At 43.2% G+C, this 13554-nt stretch overlaps 1 protein-coding gene across 4 annotated transcripts in view; it reads right to left on the bottom strand.

Moving 5' to 3' along the window:
- Nucleotides 1–13554, bottom strand: part of LOC120908546 (latrophilin Cirl) — an 88760-nt gene that overhangs the window by 41677 nt on the left and 33529 nt on the right. For all 4 annotated transcript variants that reach the window (XM_040319691.1, XM_040319687.1, XM_040319688.1 and 1 more), the window contains exon 3: nucleotides 1910–1957. The gene's annotated coding sequence lies outside the window, so the exon portion shown is untranslated. The remainder of the gene's footprint in view (nucleotides 1–1909; nucleotides 1958–13554) is intronic.

Raw genomic sequence — 13554 nt, 5'->3', positions numbered from 1 at the left:
GGTGGGGTTGCATTTTCTCGGTTCTACGTTGGCAAGCACATCATGAAGCAAACGTTCGGCATTTGCTCCCGCCGCTTTCGCCACTCCCGCAGCGGATGATTCGTTGTCGGCATATGCAAGTGAGGAACGCGAAAATTGCACCATCACCATCATCATTTTCCATCCATCAAAGCCGATAGATGAGCGACGGTAGAAATGAAAAATATGACAAAGTGAAACAAAACGAAAAGTCCGACTTACACCCACGCATAGCATTCCAAGAGATAAACACACACTCATTCAGACGGCTTGGCAGACATGATACTCCACAACCATTCTCGATATCCTTTCAAATATGTGCTCATCAACTGCCGCGGTATGCATATGGCGTGACTTTTCTGCCACAACATGTTAACGAAAACAATAGGGGGGAAAATTGCTGGGAGAAGAAAGCAAATGAGCTTTTCCGCAATCTCTTGTCAGGATGGTTGAGACATAAATTGAACCGTGAAGGATACCATTATCCGGGCACGGCATTTATGTGCACGTATGCTTCCTCAACACTAGACAGCGTGCGATTGAAAATACGCCACACGTTCCAAACTTCCGCCAGTAATGGTGTTGCCAGGACAAGAGTGTGTGTAGGATTTTTTTATCGCTGGAAAATGAAGCACTACACTTTTGGTCAACAAACCCATCTTCAACACAACATTCAGCCTGCCTGTGTGCTTCAAATGATCGATGATGATGATGATGGTAAAAATGTATCGCAATATTGTCCATAATCCGGGTAGGATATTGAGGTCCGAGGAGTGCGTCCTAATACTGCTTTTCCTTAAAACCTTCCTTCCCTTCTGCTGGCAAATTTTCCACGTTTCGAGGGAAAATTGATGCAATTTTGGTTGTATCGAAAATTGTCTTGCTACATCCGTTCCCTTCGCTCCTTGCGTGAGGGAGGGTCTGTCCAGGTGCCGTTTAGTCATTACCATCACCCGACAAGACAACGCCGATCGTTATCAGCGGCAGACCGAGGTATGCGCGGTGGTATCTATTTCGCCGCGAGCCCACGAAAAGTTACCATTAGTTACCTTTTTCCTGGAAAAGGGAAACATTATCCTCCAAAGGAAAAAGCGAAAGATATTGAGTTTGTGTTAAAAATCAACACCACCGCAATAAACCCGAACCCATGCAGACAAGACAGAGTACACCAGCTACAGACATTGAAGGAAGGAAGCATGCTGTGTGAACGACCACTCTCCCCCCCCCCCCTCTCGGTGTCTTTTCGTCCCTGCCGAATGATTCTCTAGCCAGCCAGGAAAGCAACAAGATCTTGGGCCGAAAACTGAAACCAAATTGAGAAGAAAAACGCCGCGGGATTCGCCTACCAGGCACATAAAAGCGTTGGAATATTCACACACATACACGCAAGCACCCCGTGATACCCAGAATTGAGCTTCCGGGACGACCTTTTTGTCGGGGAATTGTTTCCGAAGGCACGGAACGGAATCCCTGATTTGCCCTCCAGTGTCGTTCTCGGGCGAGAATGTCAAACGCTGTTGCCACGCCTGGGATGCAAGATTTTCCACCGAGCAACACACTACCACTAACCAAGCGAACCGCGAACCCCCTAATTGATATGGTAATGAGAGGAGCGAAGAAAATGTATTGATTTTATTTCGTCCTTTCTCGTCGGAACGTCTTCATCAACGGTTCCAGCGGTGCCACAATATCGTCTATCGCCATTCGGGATGGAATGAGACGGGACGAATGAAATAAAATTAAAATCAGCGCACGCTTGACCTGACACGCGGTTGGTTGCTTTACCGGGGTTTTACCGTAATGTCATGTAAATCAATTAGGTGTCTACGGTGTGGGGGAGGGAAAAGTTCGGTTGAAAAACTAAACGTAATGGAAGGTGTACGATACATACAGTTCAGCACGGTGTGTTGGTGGAGTAGGCGATTTTGTCCGACGCAATCTGAAAGAATATCGAAAACAAAAACTATATTAATTTATTATCTTCTGAAGGTTCCTCTCGAGAGGCTATGTGTAGGGTTAGGGTTTCGATCAGTTTTACAACAACATTTTTTAAAGCTTTGCAATAACTAATACCTAATACTAAAATCCTAAGTGTATACCCTTCTTTCATTGACCAACATATAGATTTATCATCATGAGTTCAAGCCCCAAATGGACCGTGCCCCCATACGTAGGACTGACTATCTTGCTATGGTAATCAATAAGTCATTGAAAGCCTAACCCATTAGTGGTACAGGCAGGGCTTGACCGACAACGGTTGTTGTTGTGCCAAAAAAAAAAGAAGATTTTTGAATTATACGTGATGTGCTATAGGAACTGACTATTGATTTGTAAATTATGCTTGCTGTTGGTTTTTGGATTATTGCTGTTGATTGGTAAGCCATTCTATTCCCATTGTTTTAATCCATGGTTAGTATGTTGGAATGTCTTTATCGTGTGGATTGTAATTCACTGTGATAAATTCTTTATTATGTTTAATGTATTATATTTCTTTTAAAAGCCTGTAGTGATTTTAATTTTGCCTCCGGTATTAGAAGATTTGGCTCTCCTTTAGCCTTAGGCATAGCTAACTGACGGAGATAAATTCTAGAGTCTCCTTAACATCAAATGTATGAATCTAGTTTAGATGTTATGTTCCCTAAAAGTTGAGTGTAGACTTATATATTTCTAATAAAATCCAACCTAAACCATAGTTATACAAACGTCATTTAATTATTTTTTCGCTGCAAAAGTTTAAAAATCTAACGTTTTATAGAACATAGAAATGAAAATGTAAATATCACTGGCCGTTTCGAAACAATACCTGGCAATTCTAGTGTTTAGGAAATCATTTCAAGCTGTAAAGATTAAATTAAAGCAAATTCCCAAAAATGGTTCGAGAAAGTGGAACGAAACTATCTGCCACAGTTTCTTGAATAAAACATTTTAAAACAACTAACAAAAAAGTGACGAGCACAATGGGCATACGTACACCACAAAAATGTAAACATGTAAACGGCTCTACGGTTCATAAAGCATGTCGAGGTAACCAAAACTCGTCAACATGCAACGAAAAAGAAAGAGAGAAAGTGAAGCGCCAAAGCTAGATAGAATGGAAACTTATGCAGAACAAAAGCACTGAAACTTTGCGTTGCAACTACACCGAAACTTATTCATATTATTCATTCGCGCTCGCCACCGGGCGCACCGGTAACTAATAATGCGGTCGGTCACAAGCGACCGAGAGAATGACAAAAGGAGTTTGTTGCGTTTTCGTGTACGAGGCCAGCAGCATAACGAAACAAAAATAAAGAGAGTCGACTGAAACCGACAGCTACTAGTGTAACCCACAAAAATAAAAAAAAATCCACACCCGTGAGCGTCAACTATTTTACTCACAATTCCGCATTCAAACGCAATTTTTCAAAAAAGTGCTCCACTCTCCAAGTGAAATGGGGGTTTGCATGCAACATTTAATGCTGGCCCTCTCACAGGCTGGTAAGTGTTGTTTTGCTGCCGGTGCTGCTGCTGCCACCGACAAACGGTTGATTATGATGCAACGAAACTTTCCATCGCCGGGTATTGTATATGATGATGACCACCAACGGCGATTGTTATTGTTCCTCACGTAGTTGGCAAGCAAAAAAAAAATAAACACCAACCCTCTGTGACAAAACTTTCTTCCCGCGCCCAGCCGCCCAGAGCGAAGGAGCAGCAGGAGTATTGGTTTCATTTTAATAATTTCCAAATTTATTTACCATTCCCGCGGCGGTCGCGGCGATCAAAAATCACCACCGGCGACGTTTCGGGTACTCTCTCCCATCTATGTGGGCAGCACTGACTGTGTGCGCGCCCTTTCCATCATGTTGCTTTGCCGAGAATGAGAAAGGGGTCTTCTTCCGCCACACGATTAGGCGCCACCCCTTTCCTTTGTTTCGACATCCAGCACCGGTAGTTTTAAGACGGCCCGACGAGAGTTTTAAAGTTTAAATTAACAATTTTCAATGACTCCTCCCTTTCCGGGCGGCTGGCGTGGGGAAATGGAGGCGGCCAGGGAGATAAAATATTATGATGACCCCCCCGCCGGGTTCTGCCCCACCGTAACACTGGGGAAGGAGATGCTATGTGGGAGATGCTGCGATCTCCCACCACAGTGTTCGGGCTGGCTATCGTACACCCTCTCCTCGCTCTCTGCAGGCTCTCTACCCACTCCAGCAAACTAGACACACAAAAGCAGCGGGCCCCGTTGTTGTGATTTCTTTGGAAATTAAATTAACAGAATAATTGCTGCACCTTTTGTGTCGTCGGAGCAGGCGGCATCATGTTTGCCACGTCAGTTGGGCCACACTGCGGCGACGTGGTGTGGCGGGGAAACGGGACTGGCGGATGGCCAAGTTTATCATTTGTTTTCCATAGCCGTGGAAAATGGTGTCTTACTGGCCCGCCCGGGGGGTTCGCCACTTGTGCAAGCGCCTTGTGCGGAGAGTTAGACGGAGAGTCGCTGGCACAAAATGCTACTAATAAACTTCATTTCTTGCTCCCGGTGCTGCCGATGTACCGAACCATCTACACACAAAGCCTTCCCGTGGAGCCCGCTGGTGCACTTGTTTCAACTTTTGCTAGAGCAAGCAAGGGCCACCTTTGCCGGCTGCGCTACTGTGTCGCCGGTGCGGTATCGGGGCAAGAACTTTGGGCAGAAAATAGTTTTCCCGGGCCCAAAAACTTCCACCCGAAATGACAATTTCAGCTAAAGTTGTGTCCTCTCGGGATTCTGGCTTCGGTAAAGGAACGCGCATAAAAGCTTAACAACAGCACACTTTGCGCTGCCGGTGACTGCTGCTGCTGCTGCACACTAATAAACGACTCGTCGTCGGTTCATTGCCTAAGCGAGTGCGGAATAATGAAAATAACATCCGAAGATCCTTGATTTGGACCGGGACGCGCTCTCACACGCTCCCAGCCGCTTTGAATGGTGAAAAACGCGAGAACCGCAATGTCGCCAGGACCAGCAGGCAGCAGGAGCAACTTTTCCCATCACACACACAGCATGACCGGTGGTGGTGCATCGCTGTTAGGTGTGCACGCGAACATTGATTGAAATATTTAACTATGTATTTTCTAAAGTAGTTCTAACGAGAAGGGTAAAGCAGATTTTGCTTTGCTCCTAATGTTCTTTCCCAAACGTTGTAGATGATGGTAGTGAAATTAATTTGAATTTACCAATTGCAAACAAATCTAGATTCCAAACTTAGATGAAAGATGAATCCGTTTCTGATTGAAGCACAGCACACGTTTTCAATCTTATAATTGATTTGAAAGTGTTATGCTGATGAAAAACAATAAATGCATATAATCCGTTTGAATGTTTCTATTTGCTGTATTACATAACCTATCACTCTAATACAGTGAAAGCCAATCTTCTTTGATTCTTGTACAAGGTTCGTTGCTTGGCTTCTATTGGGCCGGTACCAATTTCAGCATTTCCCTTTCTTTTTTAGTTTTTTTATCACATTTTTCTTTTTTGAACATTGAACAAATAGCATACCCGCAAGCGGCAAAGCAGATGCATAGCAGGATGTCACTTGCGGTCGCATGCAACCGAATCGGGTTTCTTGCTTGGTCGTCAGTTCCTGCAAAATGACATTTCCCCTAAGAGGATTTATTCACGACGTGTCATTGCCAGCGTATGGCGTTTTGCTGCCACCGAAATACCGCGCATCACACTGTACTTCTACCTTCAGTACAGGAAATAACATTAATTAAGAGTCAGGCAGGAAAACTTTGCTCTCTTATGCGCTGTAGGTAAACCAAACGCTTCTCGCTACCCGAACCCTTCTTGTGCAAAGCACGTGTGTGCCAGATTAGAATTTTCTGCAAAGTTAGAATCCTCCTTCCCAATACACACATATATACACACACACACACGCACACAAACACAAGTACGCACGCGAAAGATCGTGAAGGGATAGAGCATTTATCGAACCGCGCACAGTTTTCCCGCGGAACAGGATATATGCTGATGTCACACTGTCACACGTCACCGACACCGTTCTTCTTCCGGCGGGGGGATGTGGTTGAAGATGTGATTAAGTGAAAACTTTTCACACCGGCAACACCATGCCGTGCCGCTACTATTCTGCCACCATCGCTCTTCTCCACGGGAACAGTGCTTAATAAATGTGTGTGTGTGCGTGTGCACAGAGTGGGTTCGTCTGAAAGGGCCCTTCATTTATGCTACACAATTCTATTAGATTCACAGAGCACTCGAAAGATGAATCAAATTATCCATTCAGCATTTGGTGGATCTTCTTCGTTGCAAAGGATACTAGCCAAAGGAATATGGGGTGAAAGAGAGCGGGACAAGAATCTGATTGCACAATAGCAGTTCATGTATGCTGATTATGATGCTAAGGATGAAAAACTGACACGCTGAGCGTAATTAAATTGCATCTGGCACACGGTTTTTGCGCTGGATGTTCTAGAGCATCAAGAAGGTCAAAAGGAGAAAAAACTAGCAGAAAGAGTAACAAGGAATATATTTCGTTCCGCTGTTTAAAAACTTACAATTGTAGGAATACTTTGATACTTACTAAAGAATCTAGTATCTAAGCAACAGCAAAATCAATATTGTTAAAATAACTAAAATAATCCACTAATACTTTGTAAATTGAGTGTTTTATTCCAATTGTGAAGATGATAAATTTTATTTTATGTTGCAGAAGAAAAATTAGCAAAGAAATTCAACCGCAATTCAGCCTTTCACTCAAGTAGAAAGGATTCTAGGAAATTGCACACGAAACAAACCTACCTGTCACCAAGAGAAGCAAACAGGCCAGCAAGCTTATGCCATTAGCGAACTGTAAAGCATTTTAATGAGTTAAAATGACACGTTCGCATCTTGAGCAACAGCACATGTAGTACTTCATTTACGCCACAACGATTCATCTTTAGTTGAGTGACTGACGACACCAGGGCAGCTGACACATTATACGGTGCTGCCATGAAGGAAGAATAATTTTCCCTGGGTCTGTTGCATCGCGGGCGCACTTGCACATGAAAGTGTGTTAATCCTTTCCCCGGCTTTCTGGCCACACCACAGGCGAACAGGATAGAAGGAACGCTGAGCAAACGAGTAATTGCACTGATTTAACAGAAACTTGAGTGGCAGGTCGTTTGTGTGTATATGTGTATTTTTGTTTGGGTATATGGAACGTTTCCCACACTGAACAGCTAAAAGTACTTATTTTCATCTAGGAGCTTTTCGGAAGAACCCATCAGCAACCACAACAAGGTCAATGTGCTCTTTAGACGATAGAGAGAAGATGGTACAGGTGAGAAAGTGTCCTTAGTGTGTGAAAGTGAAGCTTTTTTTTAGCGTTAAAAATACAAATACTATCCCACAAAAAGTATGAATATAATGAGTGAAATAAGTAACAAAAAAAACGTTTTCATTGATTCAGACATATATTTGCTACAGCTTGACGCCTCCATGAGTCTTGGGACACATAATCAAGCAGAAAACATGCTGCCATCATCAACATTTTGGAATCTATTTCCATTCTCTACCAGCTCAGTGAATGTGACTGATGATGTCTTTGCCCTTTGGGAACACTGTTAACAGTCCCTAAACAGAGGGAGCAGGAATACCCCTAGTTTACGGTTCGACCGAACATGTCGTGCTGAACACTCTCACGGTGGTAACGTGGTGCAAAGTGGGCTTCTACAATTAAGTCACCCGAGAGTGAGAGTGTCAAAACGACATAGAGCTTCTTCAGTATAGGCTTTATTTCGCTTCCAGCTGGTATTCCTGGCATGCACATTCTTTCAAACAAACAGTCAGCACTGTACGAGGGCAGGTCTTTCCAGAAAGGAAAAACGGATCCTTTTTAAAAAAGGCAAAAGCAAATTCCGAGCCCTTACGAAGCGTGAAAATGAGCCTCAAGGAGGGTGTAAAAGTACCGCTGGCTTAAAGACAAATTATGAATGGCCAAACAGAATAGAATGAACTGCATACTGTGGCGAGGAACACAAAGGAATGCAAAAGAAACGTAACTAAAGTGACATATAACGGAACACTGGAAAATAGGAGCTTAGTTAAATAATCTCCCTATACAAAACGAAGTAAGAGGTGACGCTCACGTTACGCTCACGTTACGCTCATAGGTGACGCTTGCTCACTATAGAAACTATGTGTACGAAAAAGTTACTCACTATAGAACAGTGTTGCTAACCAAATATGGGTGCTTGGATGATTTTTATTTCATAAAGGGGATGCCTTTCCTCGAGGCAACAAGCAATGGTAGATTGATTGAATCATTGAGGTATTCAAATCGAAAGACATCATTGTTTTCTTCTACCAACGTGTTGTATAAAAAATTATCAAATTATTCCCAGTGATTCTAAATAAATCTGTGGTAAAGATTCTACCTCGCTCCATTTTATCTTGCGTAGTAGTATAGTTCAAAACGTTTAAATAAAAAGACTTGCTTCGAACTATTATGTACTTGCTTCGAACCATCATCCAAGTGCAGTCAAATGCTTTCTTGAAAGGATTGCAAAATCGTACGATATGAACGTTTAACAATTGCAATTTTTCATGCTGGGTACAATGCAATAGTGAAACCATCGGAGCTGCATAACTAGGGCTAAGTAAACAACTTTAAAACATGCATATAACAAGTTTATATTTCCCATGGATCGGGCCTTCATACGCGTAATGGGACAATAATATACACGGAATAAAGACATTCCTGGGTCATGGGGTTTTTGTTAATCATGTGCTCAGATGAAGCAACAAAGTTGAATGAAGTTAGTTTAATTGTTTTTATTCGGATTTAGCACTCCTGGATATCCATGGCTGCTTAGTACACAAATAGTCTTGCAGAAGATGGGGCACGGGTCAATAATAAGTGACAGTGAGCCCTGTGGATGGAAGACTCGGATCCATATGCCATATGAACATGTAATAGTAGCTATTCCATAAGTTCAAAATGACTAAATTAAATTTTCGTATGTCCTATATGGTTGTAAAGATGGGCAATGATAGCGGAATAGTCGAACATTTGGTTTGCCATAAAAACCGTTGTCGGCCAAGGCCTTCCTGCGCCACACCGATTATTTTAGTGATTTTTTGATAACCCATAGCATGATAATAGTCAGTCATACTAGAAATTAAACCCATGATTGGAATGTTAAGTCGTACGAGTTGACGACTGTACCACGAGTCCAGCCGATACTCAAACATACTGAAAAAGAAAGTGGACCACGATTGCTAATGTAATGGAAACACTAACATTTGTAAATAAGACAAAAATATGGAAGGGCTATAAACCGGGATAAGAATTGGAAACCTGTGCCAAAATAGTAACACGGTCATAAAAAGTATCAGTAAAAAGACATCAAAAGAGAGCAGACTTGCTTATCTACATGTTTGGATGAAAACATTTTAACGAGCCCTGCAGTCAGTATACACGTCTTAGGTTCTGTTGCGAAACTCTGTAACCGGGCCAAATGAACTAGTACTAACAAAACTGTGATAACAAATGTAACATATCACCGGAGGATGTTGTTTCATATATTTTTTAATACAGCTTAAGATGAGAAATCTAAAAAATTGCAAAGCTACTAAACCAAACTATACTTAACTACATCTATTTTTCCCTCCTTCTCTCTCGTTCTCTCGTTCTCTACTCTCTCTCTCTCTCTCTCTCTCTCTCTCTCTCTCTCTCTCTCTCTCTCTCTCTCTCTCTCTCTCTCTCTCTCTCTCTCTCTCTCTCATTTTAGTTATCTCTTTTTATCTCTCTTTAATCGCTCTTATGTTGAAGTTTCACCGAGTATCTTGTGCACCCGCATTAGAACAGCATTAATTCAAAAATTATCATAAGATAAAACATTTTACAACCTCAACCTCAAAAAAGTGAAAAGAAAAACAAACTTGAAGCTTGACGAAAAAGAATAGTTACATACAAAGATAGCTATTATTATGTGAGCACGATCTCATACCGATGTGATGATAAATTTAAAGCAAGCTTTTATCACACTCAACTCAAGCATCAAAATGAAAAACCTTTCCTTGGAGCACAATTTTCGCTGAAAATGAAATCAAACATGGATTGAACGGCTTATCGAGTGGCGATAAAAAAGCTCCGTTATGATTTGATCGTCTCTCCCCCCAACGGCAACAGCAACACACAGCCAAGCGTGTAGAAGATATGCAAGAATAAAAAGGCTCGTAATCTAAAAATTCTAGCCCGGTGGTAATAAAATTAAAAACATCAGCTATTTTTGTTTGAAAATAAAAAAAAGGCTTATTTATCCTTCTCTTTCTTGCTGCTGCGTTTCAATTCGTCCGGAGCGTTCTAAAACCTGACTAACAGGCGTATGGTCATTTGCTTAAAAACCACTACTTAAAGCATCACAAACATATTTCCCCTTCTTCGGGGAACGCAGAAGGTAGGAGGCGAATGCCCACAGGGGTTGAAGAGTGTGGAGTGTTTTGTACGATAAAATAGACTCCACGGAACTTAGCCCGGACTGCTAGGCAGTGGTGCTGTGAGTCCGCTGTGCATTTCTCTATGCCTTTGGCCTCCGATGCGGCCGCACGGTTGCGCACAGTGTGCGAGCGAATAAAATTATGATAAGCTTTTCCTCCGCCAAACGTTTCACTCACCCCCCCGGAGTGGAGTGTGGACCGAATTTGCATGAAAATGGCACTCGCGCACTCGGAGCGTCCAAGCCCGCCGCCTTGCGACTGCGACTAAAGGGTGCGCGCGTTCTGCAACGGGCTCCAATGATGATTTCATGGCTAGTGTTGCTGCTGGTAGTAGCTGTTGATGATTCTTTCACTGAAGCCATTCTTTTTTTTTCTATCTCGCTATCTCACTCTATCAAACCCACCTCTAACCTCCACAAACACACACACACACTCCACAAGGGGGATTCTCACTTCATCATCATCTCGAGTGTTTGCGTTAAAACAGCGAGAAAACACACGCACACACACATATATACATACGCGAACGAAACAACCCGAGGCCGGAGCCTGTTTATGAGCCGCTGTCCCGTTGTTCAACAGCGTTTAGTACCTGCTTCCACTCCCGCTGTGCGGGTTTCCGTCCCTGGAGATTCGGACGGGACATTCCACAAATCTTCAACCCCTCTCGCGGTCGCGCTACACCCTGCCGGCCCTGTCAGGGTGTAGAGACTCGTCGTACAGGTCGGTCGGCCGGTCTGCTCGCTCGCTCCCGGACTAACAACATCTCCGAAACATCATCATCGGCCTAGGCGTGGAGGATGCCGGGACAGAACAAAACACCGCGACAACCGGCACGCTCGAACCGAAAGGTAACTTAATGCAAAAGAGAGACAGAGCATCTCAAAACAACCAGAAGAAGTGTACAGCAGCACCAGCAGCAGCAGCAGTAGTTGGGGAAGAATTAGTTTAGAAAGAGAAATAAAGACTAAGTTAGAAGGACAAAAAGGAGAGAGAGAGAGAGAGAGAGAGAGAGAGAGAGAGAGAGAGAGAGAGAGAAACAACAACAACAACATTAAAATGGTTTCGCGCTGCGGTTGATGTTCTTTCTTTCCAACTTCTTTTTTATTATTGCTAAGGTTTCTCTTCAATTTCCTCGAGCTTTCTATGGTGTCCACCTCTGTAGGTTGGCCACGACGAGCTTTGCTTGGAAGCTGAGGGCACGTACAGAGCAACGAAACCTTCGCAACGATTGCAGAGTGCTTACGTGAGGGTGCTTTGTAGCAAAGCAAAATTCGAAACAAAACGAAAGGAAAGAAAGAATGAATAAAAAAACACCAACCGTAACCAAACGTAAAGCAAATCGAACAAAAAGATCGTCAATGCGCCTTCGACTAGGCCTGGGGTGGCTGCGGTGGTGGCTGCACACGGGGATGTGCGCCCTGTTCGTCCCCACCATTAGCCGTGTGGCTGCTGCGTCTCACGCGTTAATCCGTTTTCTGGCCGTTCTGGCCGATCGGTCAATGGTTTCGGAGACGACTTGTGGTGTGTGCACTCTGAGAGGGAATCATGCACAGAGCACAGAAGAACGCAGTTCTCTGTGGCGAGAAACACATACACACGCACACACTAGCGCAAAAGGGAACAGCGAAACAGAACGTGGGCACAGGGGTCCGATTCTGAACCGTGAACCGTGAACATGATCGTGCTGCTCTCCTCACGAGTGAGTGTGATTGGTTTTCGGGCCCGGGAGACGCAAGCGAGTGAGCTAAGCGTGAAAACCCCGTTCGATAGTTGATTGGTTCTGCTTTCAAAAAGGGTTGTTTTTACGGTACGGAGAAGGGGAGACGGAACGGAACTCGACCGCTAATGGACGCACAGCGCCCTCGTTCGGCGCATTCTCATCTGTATTATTACGCGCGCGTGTGTGTGTGTGTGTGTAATCTTGATAGCATCTCTTTATTTTTATTTAAGTAATTCCGAACGGTCAACATTTTAGCCGGCAACAAATAAGAGGCACTGCACTCTGCCACATTCAAGCAACGCAACGGTTCGCTATAAGAAGGTCGAAGAGAAATGATTGTAACTTATAGAAAATTTAAATTAGTTGAGGGGGCTACAAGTGTTGAAGCATTAGTGAAGTTGTAATAAAAAAAACATAATTTATTGTTCCCTTTTCAATAGTCTTCCTTGTAATGTACAGGTTAAGTTAGTTGATCTATCTAAAGTAATAAAAACACCAACGCACCACTCGACAACGCAACAGGCTTAACTGTTTTCGCAATAGTAGCGCAATCGCTTCATATCAAACGTACAACATAAGCATATGTTCCGTCGATAATTCTAATTTAAATTTATAATATTCTACCAGCATTTTAAAATATTATTTTCCTGACACAAGCAACCGTCTACTACAAAACTCATATAGCTAAGGTGGGATCATGCGACGGTCTTGAGGGAGGAACCAAAATATTCTTCCTCTTCTATTTGACGTAAACGTCCTACGCGGACATGCCGGCCTATACAGGCTTTCTAGTCTTAATTCAATACCACGTAGCCGCATAGTCATTCCTTACTACGGGGATACGGTCCATTCCGGGCTTGAACCTATTACGGGCGTGTTATTGAGTCGTTCGAGTTGACGACTGTACCACGGGACAGCCCCCAAAAACAAAAGCTTATTAGTCATAAAACAGCAAGGTAAATATTCCAGCTCGATATGAGAAGTCCTATTAACTTTCAATTTACCACTGATAGTAAAATGAAACCAACATAACAACATGCCCGTCATGGGTTCAAGCCCCAAATAGATCGTGCTGACATACGTAGGACTGACTATCCTGCTATGAGGGGTAATCCTAAAAGTCACTGAAATCCAACCCAAGTGGTACAGGCAGGCCTTGATCGACAAAGGTGGTTGAGCCAAAAACAAAAAAAAACAAAAAAATTAAACATCGAATCGGCCCTCACAGTTACCATACACATACCTTCCTTTTCTATAACGCGGCGACGAATGATAAATGAGATCCTAGCATTGTGTCAGCTATGTAACATTCTAATTGCTCAAATTAGTAAAAGAAAATGAG

The sequence above is a fragment of the Anopheles arabiensis genome, chromosome 2 (genome assembly GCF_016920715.1).
Source record: "Anopheles arabiensis isolate DONGOLA chromosome 2, AaraD3, whole genome shotgun sequence".
In the NCBI taxonomy this organism is placed as follows: domain Eukaryota; kingdom Metazoa; phylum Arthropoda; class Insecta; order Diptera; family Culicidae; genus Anopheles; species Anopheles arabiensis.
The sequence above is the reverse complement of the archived record's forward strand: the minus strand, read 5'-3'. Positions and strand labels throughout refer to the sequence as shown.